This window comes from Colobus angolensis, unplaced genomic scaffold (assembly GCF_000951035.1).
Source record: "Colobus angolensis palliatus isolate OR3802 unplaced genomic scaffold, Cang.pa_1.0 Scaffold37, whole genome shotgun sequence".
NCBI classification, from domain to species: domain Eukaryota; kingdom Metazoa; phylum Chordata; class Mammalia; order Primates; family Cercopithecidae; genus Colobus; species Colobus angolensis.
The window spans coordinates 1,499,569-1,509,413 of record NW_012117043.1 but is presented as its reverse complement, the minus strand read 5'-3'; positions in this window follow the sequence as shown (position 1 = coordinate 1,509,413).

Genomic DNA, 9,845 nt, shown 5'->3' with positions numbered 1-9,845 from the left:
TTCCTTCCTTCCTTCCTTCCTTCCTTTTCTTTTACTCCAATTCTCCTTCCCCCACCCCCTACTAACTTCCTGGGAGATTTTTATGAACCTTATCCTCCAATCTTATTGAATTTTTATTCAACAGCTTAAATTCTTTATAACATTTTTCTTAAGAGATGGGGTCTCACTTGTCGCCCAGGCTGGTCTCAAGAGATCCTCCTACCTCAGCCTTCAGAAGCTCTGGGATTTTAGGTGTGAGCCACCGCACCTGGCTAAACAGTTTAAATTCTAAAAGCTCTTTCTTTTTCTTAGAATAGTTCTTTCTGGCCAGGCGCGGTGGCTCACGCCTGTAATCCCAGCACTTTGAGAGGCCAAGGTGGGCAGATCACCGGAGGTCAGGAGTTCAAGACCAGCTTCAACATGGAGAAACCCCGTCTCTACTAAAAATACAAAATTAGCCAGACGTCGTGGTGCATGCCTGTAATCCCGCTACTTGGGAGGCTGAGGCAGGAGAATTGCTTGAACCTGGGAGGCAGAAGTTACGGTGAGCCAAGATCGTGCCATTGCACTCTAGCCTGGGCAACAAGAGCGAAACTCCATCTAGAAAAAAAAAAAAAAAAAAAGAATAGTTATTTCTTTACATCACATTGGTTTTGTTTTTGTTTTTGTTTTTGTGTTTTTGAGACAGTCTTGCTGTGCCGCCCAGGCTGAAGTGCAGTGGCATGATCTCAGTTCATTGCAATTTCTGCCTCCTGGGTTCAAGTGATACTTGTGCCTCAGCCTCTTGAGTAGCCAGGATTACAGGCTGTGCCACCATGCCTGGCTAATATTTTTATTTTTGGTAGAGATGGGGTTTCACTATGTTGGCCAGTCTGGTCTCGAACTCTTGGCCTGAAGTGATCCTCCAGCCTTGGCCTCCCAAAGTACTGGGATTATAGGTGTGAGCCACCATACCTGGCCGCAAAAAGATTAGCAATCTTTGACTGTCTCTTCCTGTTTGGGAATGAGGCATTAAAAAATTCTTAGAAGTTCCAGCAGAAGGGGCTACTCCTAAGAGACACAGGACCAGAAAATACAGACTGAAAAGTAGGCCTTGGTGCCCTGGGGCTTCCCCTCATCCCCCAATGGGCCTTTGCATCTGTTCTAGGCTCACAGAGAGAGCAGAAGGGGAAATGGGGACCACTCTGGGTGGTGTATGGAGGATTGCATTCACTCTGTGCACTGCCCAGTGTGATGTTCCTCAGCCTTACTGCAGGTCGTCCAGATGGTAGAATTCTTCTGGTTTATACAGATGCCAAATTATTCTGTTTGGCAGGAGCCTTGCACCCTGGACTTCAGGGAGACCCTCTCCCAGGGCCCCCTGGGTTTTTCCCATTCTACCAGGCTTGCTGAATGAGTTTGGATTCACATTCTTCCCCAACAATTGCTATCACAGCTGTAGATTGGCTACTGCCATGAGAAGTTGAAGCAGCACTTTATTGCTCACTGCCTGAGGGCCCAACAGGTGTGACCAGCAACCAAATCCCAACATCTGCACTTCCTCCTGGCTCCTGCCCCTCCCCAGTGTGTGCCCAGCAGCCTGCTTTCCTCGTTGGATGCTGTTCATATCCTTGCCATGGCTGCCAAGCCAAGGGGTAACATGTTGGTCCTCAGGCCACAAAAGCCTTCTTCTGTCTCTCCAGGAGGATTACTTTGTTAAGATCCTGGAGTGGCTGTTTGTTAACTACTATAATAACCACAGCAGTCTGGCTCTGAACAAGGGAGCCCCATTAGCATCAGCTCCTTGATGGATGAGGTGGAGGGCAGGAGACAGGGAAGAAGATGTTGCTGAGAAGTTTGAAGAAGTTAGTCATTGGGAGCCTTGGTGACTGTCCTGTGCCCTCTCTGCCCCTCTGTCTCCTCTAATGTGTTCACTAAGACTCACCTTGTCTGTTTCTTGGGGTCACTGTGATGTCCATGGTGACACTTGTTATTATCTATTGCCATGGGTCCCACAATGTGAGGACCATGAGGGAGGGGAGTTAGGTCTTCCTGTCCCATGATTGACAGTCCACCCAACTCCCACACAGGACTGTTCCCTCAAGGGGCCGAGCAGCACCATCTGTCTCAGACATCATCCAGGGTGTACCAGCAGGCACCCGAGATAAAGAAGGGGGCTGGCTACAAGAGTCAAAAGCAACATGATTCAGTATGCAGCACAATCATTTTAAGAATCCTGATTCTGTGCTGGGCGTGGTGGCTTATGCCTATAATCCCAGCACTTTGGGAGGCTGAGGCGGGTGGATCACCTGATGTCAGGAGTTGGAGACCAGCTTGGCCAACATGGCAAAACCCCGTCTCTACTAAAAATACAAAAATTAGCTGGGCATGGTGGTGGACACCTGTAATCCCAGTTACTTGGGAGACTGAGGCAGGAGAATCACTTGAATTCTTGGGGTGGAGGTTGTGGTGAGCCAAGATCATGCCACTGCACTCCAGTCTGGGTGACAGAGCAAGCCTCCATCTCAAAAGAAAGAAAGAAAGAAAAAAAGAATCCTGATTCTGGGACATATCAACAGCCCTGAGGCCACCACCTGCTCTTTGCCATAGTGTGAACTCATCCCTGACACAGAGCCTGGTCCCTTGGGGCCCTGCTCACAGGATCTAGCCAGAATGCTCTCCACAGCTCGAATTGGAGCCGCCTAGTAGTTGGAGGGGCCAGACCTGAGTTCTTGAACACCTCTGCTGAGACCGGAGACCAGGACATGACATTTATATCTACCAAATGAGTGCTGGCCACTTTCTTTGCTCCCCTGGAACATCCTCTCAAAACCTGGATCAGTGGCCTGCACTGATCCTTGGCCAACTCTAAGGAGTCACCCATGGGGGCCTGGGGCGAGCCAGATCATGGTTCTGGGCACCAGCACTGCCATCTGGCTGCTCCTTCTGGGTCCTTCTGGCCTCCTTGCTGGACTGGTGCCTGGCCCAATATCGCTACCATCATGATCACGCTCAACTCGAAGGATATCATTTACTCCTTAAAGGGCAAGATTCTAGACCCCTCACTGCAGAGGCCTTCACTGGGGACACTCGGTCTTCCTTGCCTGCTTGGACATTGAGGGTGGAGGGAGGAAGGGGTTGTGGGCATCCATGGAAGCTTTGGGGGGGGGGGGGGGGCATCCAGAAAGAAGCCAGAGAGGCATCTTCACTGCTGGCCCTGTGCGGGACCAATTCCAGGGATTGTCTCTCTGCTTGCGCCCCCGCCCCCCATAGGTAGCAGAGTCTGCTGGGCTTGGATGCCAATGGGAAGAATGCGTTCTTGGAGAGTGAGTGGACCCTCCCCTGGGCTCACTGGAGGGGACGGATCTGGATCAGGCAGTGGAGCTCACTGGAGGGGACGGGTCTGGAGCAGACAGTGGAGCTCACTGGTGGGGACTTGTCTGGAGTAGGCAGAGTGAGCAGGTGCCTGAGGAATCCGGGATGGAGCACGGGAATGGAGCTCCACACTCTCCCACTTGCCTGGCCCGGGACAAGCATTGGCCCTCTCTGGGCCTCCTCAGGAATCTCGAACCTCCGAGGCTTAAACTGGCTTAAGCAGACGTGCATTCGGGCGGATGATTAGCCGGTGTGGGTGCGGCCTGGAGTCGGCCGGCTCGGGAGTGACGGCTGCACGCGGTGACGGCTGTATTCAATGAGTCAGGGCCCGGAGCGCTTCAGCACCTCGGCCTGGACAGCGCCACGGGGCAGGCGGTGGGAGCCCACCCTGCAGGGACAAATGCCCCCAGGGCCGGCATTTCTCACCTAGAGACTAGATTACACGGGCTACATTACACGGGGCTAGATTAGCCTGGGGTTGGGGGCGGGTTGGGAGAGGACGAAGTCGGGGCGGCCTTTGGAGACAACTGCAATTTACCACCTTAGGCGGGCAAGCGCACGAGGCCCGGGAACCCTGAACAGGTTGGAGTGCCCCTTGGGGTCGGGATGAGGCCCAGGCTTGGGATAAAGCGTGGCGGTGTCTAGACATAACCTCCCATCTCCTGAACCTGTCAAGGCCGGTGGCACCCAGCCTGGGGGACTCATCTCGGACCAGTCCACACCCAAGGTCCCAGGACCCAAAACCTCCTGGGCTGGGTCTACCTGGCTAGGGCCCCTCATCCTGGGTTCCACTCTTTTGGCGCAGAGGTCAGACGTGCCTTCGGGCGGATGATTCTGCACCCTGCTCAGCCTCCCCTCCCCACCCCGAAAAGTGGAGGGCCCCACCGCTTCCCCAGAAAAACAGTCTGCTCCCTGCACCCCAGCGCAGCTCCATTTACTATCGGTCAGGAGAGGAGCTTCGCCTTCTTTCCGCAGCGAGGATGGCCCGGGCTCCCGCGCGAAGCGAGGCTCAGTGACCCGGCAGTGGCACGGATCTAGGTTAGCCAGGGCCGCTCCGGGATCCGCGGAGCCGCGTGATGCAAACGGGAAGACAGGAGCAATCCAGCTCTGTCCCAGTGCTGCCTGGCTGCTGCATAAGCCGCCCTTTCTTCCCTGACAAACACTGTCCAGATGGGGAACAGGTCCGTGTCTCCTTTGGCAGCCACTGTCTCTAGAGAGGGCAGTTAAGGTGGTCAGAGCCCTCAGGTAAATCCTCCCTCTCCAGGACTCAGCCTTTCGAGCTGCGGGGAGGACAGTTAGTGGGATGTGGGACCTTTGCAGGGCTGGGAGGTGTCATCTACTTTTACCCTTACATAGGAAGAGTGGGGGGGGGGGCTGGGCCTGGCGGTCCTCTTAGGTCCTTACTGTGCAACTTGGGATTCTAGGTTGGAAGGAGTCCCCCTACTGCTCAGTCAGCTCTGTTTGCCACATACCCAAGAAGACTCATGGGAATGGAGGCTGCAAGACACTCTAGGGCACAGTGACAAGGAGGGATTGATTCCAAGACTCCTTGGAAGAACCAGATCCCTGAACTTCTCAATAAAACCGGGGGCCACTTCTGGCCTTTGTCCCTCCAAAGGGGAAGGCAGGAAAATGGCTAGAGGCAGTTTGGCAGGAGGGGCCTATGGAGCGTGCAGGGGACCAGAGCCAGTTCCTAGAAGTTGAGCAAGGGGATGTGGGCGCCAATGCACATGACTGTGCACTAGGGGCCTCCATCTCCTATCCCCTGGTCCCAAGGATGTCATGATGGTTCGACCTCTTTTCTAGGACATTCTCTAACTAAGGCAGCAGCCACGCCTGTTGACCTGGTGAAACCACTCCAGCCCTGGTACCCTGTGACATGACCCAGGAGGTGGTGAGTATATGTGGTAAGTGAGTCTGGAAGCGGAGTAGAGGATAAAGAGGACCACCGCAGGTGCCAAACCAGCACTGTCAGCGCAGTGGACCGGGCTCACAGAAGCAAGGGGCTGTGGTCCTCAGTGACGCTTCTTGGCTCCCAGCTAGAGTGGCAGGAAGTTATGGACAAATTCAACCCAGGACTCTGAAACTCAGGTGAAATAAATAAAGAGAGAGAGAGAGGAAGGGAGGAAGACAGGGAGAGGCAGAGACAGAAAGAAAGAATTTCAAAAGATGCAGGCAAATCAGCTCTCCTTCTGCCCCATGAGCCTGTGTCCTGGACTGAGTCTGAGATGGGAGGTGAGACGCTGCTGGGCCTCCCGCCAATCTCAGTTTCTGTAGGTATTTCTCCAAAGTATGGCTTGTTTGAGAGTTGGTTTAAAACATAGTTTCTGGCTGGGCATGGTGGCTCAGGCCTGTAATCCCAGCGTTTTGGGAGCCTGAGGCAGGCAGATCACTTGAGCCCAGGAGTTGGAGACCAGCTTGGGCAACATGGTGAAATCCCATCTCTACAAAAATTATAAAAAATTAGCCAGGCGTGGTGGTGCATGCCTGTAGTCCCAGCTACTGAGGAGGCTGAGGTGGGAGGATCGCTTGAGCCCAGAGGGTGGAGGCTGCAGTGAGCCTAGTCTGGGTGACACAGTGAGACTCTGTTTCAAAAAAACAACAAAACAAAAAACTCACAAGGTAGTTTCTGACTTTCATGCTGACTGTAGAACTTAACTTTTATGAAAAAACATATTTCAAAACTTTATAGCAACTCTGGCAGCACTGCAGAGTCAGGTTATTCTTCCTGGACTTCCGTCCACTTCCATTATGGTATTTCTCCACTGAGCTTTGCCTACATCATCTCTGAATTTGAGGCCTAAAGTGTGACCAGATTTAATCAAATCCTGCTTGGAAAATACAGGACCATTCAATGGTGATCCATTCTAGCTAAAGACTTTTTATGGGGGCATTTCAATTAGAATGTATTTCTTTTTTGTTTGTTTGTTTGTTTTTGAAACAGGGTTTCATTCTGTCACCCAGGCTGGAGTGTAGTGGCACAATCACGGCTCACTGCAATGATCCTCCTCTGCCTCCCAGGCTCAAGCGATCCTCCCACCTCAGCCTCCCAAGTAGCTGGGACTACAGGTGCACACCACCACACCCGGCTAATTTTTATATGTTTTTTGTAAAGATGGGCTTTTGCCATGTTGCCCAGGCTGGTCTCCAACTCCTGGGCTCAAGTGATCCTCCTGCTTCGGCCTCCCAAAGTTCTAGGATTACAGGCATGAGCCACTGCATCAAGACTAGAATCTCTTTGACTGTTTAAATGAATTACAAGATAATTGGCATTTTTAGTACATGGGACTAGCATTCCATCATTTATGTACTCTTTAAAGTTTTTCAAATTTGTGTATAATTTCCCCCACAAAGTTTTCGGATAGCAATCTTACAGATTCCCCTGGAGAACTTTGGAAGACAATGGTGGTACTACTCAGGCAAAGCCAGAATAAAATAAGGTTTACAATTCTGGCTGAGGAAGGAAGTAGGATTAGGCATGTAGTTACTTTTAAAAGGGAACCAAATGTTCATATTTAATAAATAAAAGTTTGCCAAATGATGTAATCTTTGATTATGTCTATCTTAACTATTCGAAAAACCAAAACAACCATTTGACAGTTGATGAGTGTCAAGTTTTCTTTCCACAAGGAGTTTGACACCTGGACTATTCCATGTGTCTGAAACATTATCTACACAGATAAAGGTGAAGGCCTGAATTGCCTGTGTTAGCCTGTCTACACTCCTGGAAATCAATCTTCCTTACTTAAGGCTTCAGCAAGCCTCTCCCCACCCGAGCCTGAGTCTCCTGGGAAAAAGAGGAATTCAGGCAAGAGGAGGCAAGCAGGTGACTTAGCATGCAGCAAAGAGAGGTGCAACGGCAAAGAAAAAAGGCAGTGGAGAGGCAGTGCCAGGCCTGGCATTGGTGAAGGAGAGGTGCTTTGCAGAAAGAGAGGCTGGAGTCACACTGTGAAGGGCCTTTACCGCCATACTGAGCCATGGGTGACACAATCAGACCCATGTTTTAAAAATATATATCTACAACGTCATGTGAAGGTGGAGATTGACTAGATTGACAATACCCAGGTTAGGAACCTCTGCATGAGGTGCTAGGGAACCCTGGAGAAATCCACCAGGGGAGTGAACTTGTCAGATCCACATGTTCAGAAACATCACTACTGGCAGCAATAGGGTGGCAAAAATGACTTTCTCAACACCCTAAGGGATCCTGGTGGAGCTTCGCAGGGCTGCCGTGAATGACGGGTCCAGGGCGGTGTTTGGGACTCCATATCCCATCCCTGATGGAATGGGAGCTGCAAAGTGGACAGGGGAGTGTGTAGGTGATCTTCCCCTGAAGTCTGACCATCTCCAGCTGATTCTTCTCCAAAGTTAGGCTGTCAAACTGTCCCTCTGAAGTCAAGCCATTTCTCTCTGACATTCAGCCATAGTGCCTGATGTCCAGCTCCTTCTCCTTTCTGACGGCTGAGTCTGGGGTCTTTATAGGGACAGGACGGGGTGCAGCAGGACCATGTGTAGTTTAGGAAAAGGCAACATTTGAGCAGGAAAGCATCAACAGAAGTTCTCACTTTGGGTCTCAGGCTTTTTGGCTTGAGTCGGGAGGGCTTCACTAGGAACCCTCCCCCACCGTGTCAGCCTAGAATTTCTCGGCCTTCTGTAACTATCATTTCCCTGCTCTGAGGCACATCTAACTGCTGTTAGGATACAGACAATGACCAATCTAAGCTGCTTCCTACTGACAGGGTGCATTGTTTTGGGGAGAACAGTAGTCAGATTCTTCCCAGAGGTCTACCTAAGGGTTCCCAGCAAAAGGGAGCTGTCATCCAGGGCTCTGCTTGCCTTGACCATTTGGAGTTTGATGGTCTCTAGGTGAGAAGAAACAAGTTCTACAAGGTTAAGTATGCATGAATCAAATATGTGTATTATACAAAAAGGGATTAAAAGGAAAGAATCTAGTGGCAAAGATTATAGAAATAAGAAGTGAAATATACAAAATATTCTGAAAACAACATTATATTCTGTGGTATAGAACAGAATGAAGGTAAGAACAGAAAGCGTAGCCAAGACTTTTAAGGAAGATATCCATGGAAGGTTAATTATTAACACTTATCTTTTGTGATTTTTAGCTTGAGGTCCCTGATCTCTTCACATTGGTACTTTGAGTGCTCTTCTGGGTTAATGGAGGTAACTCCATTAGCTTCCTAGGCCTTTACTCAGGTATAATGAATCTAAGAATCTTTTCCAGTGACCTTCACTGCCATAGGAGTAGAAAGAAGTATAGTGTAAGGTCCCTCCCAATCTGGGCTTAGAGAGGGAGAAAGGGAAGGAAGTACCTTTACCAGTACTAGGCCCCAGGGTTAAATAGAGGTGGTCCCGGTTCATGGGATTGGGCCTTTCTGAAGGTGTTTCAGGTCCTGGTGGAAATGGGCCAAAGAAGTGATATGCTTAACCAAATCAAAGGTTTCTTGGTTTAGCAAGAAATCATTGGGGAGAAAAGATCATCCATACATCATTTCAAAGGGATTCAAACCTAGCCTTGAAGGGATGTTTCTAATACATAGTAGAGATATGGGCAGAAGGGTAGTCCAGGGGAGGTGAGTCTTCTGAGGTGTCTTTTGATAACATCATTTGTCTTTTCTACCTTTCCTGAGGATTGTGGTCTCTAAGCACAGTGAAGAACCATCTTCATTGTACTGTATGCCCAATGCCTTGGAGATCCCCTGGGTGACAGCCGCATTGAACAAGGGGCCATTATCACTCTGGAGGTACTTAGGGAGTCCAAAGGGAGGAATTATCTCATTAATTAATAAATCTTATATCCTCTGTTAGCCAGAAAATTAAGAAGAGTCTTACTGCCCTCCTGAGAGATTTTTTTCAGTTGGAGTACAGAGGAGAATGTCATCTACATATTGTAAAACTTCAACCTGAGGGTAAAGGAACTTGGAGAGGTCTCTTGATAATGCCTGCCCAAAACAGTGGGGGCTGTTTCAGAATGCCTGAGGTCACACCATCCAGATTAACTGGCTGGTCTGGTTAGAGGGAACCTCGAATGCAGATAAATACTGGGGGTTGGTATAATGGTATGCAGAAGAAGGCACACCATTGTATCTTTAGGTCCAGGACTGTGAACAATTTAGTTCCCGCAGGTATGTGAGCTAGCAGGGTATAGGGATTGGGAGCCACTGGGTGAGTTGGAACCACAGCCTCATTAACCAGATGAAGGTCCAGAACTAGTCTCCATTCCCCTTTGGGTTTTTGTACCCCCAATATTGGGGTATTACAAGGGCTGTTGCAGAGTTTGAGGAGGTACTGCAACCTTAAGTTATCAATGATGGCTTCTGGTCCTTTCTTAACTTCTGGTTTCAGGGGATATTGTGTCCCGTTAGGAAAGGCAGTGGGATCCTTAAGGTGGGTCCAGACTGGTACGGCAGTTGTGGCTTGGCCAATTTTCCCTTGAATTACCCAAACTTCTGGGTTAATATTAGTCTCCACTAGGGGAGACAAAGAGTTTGTCC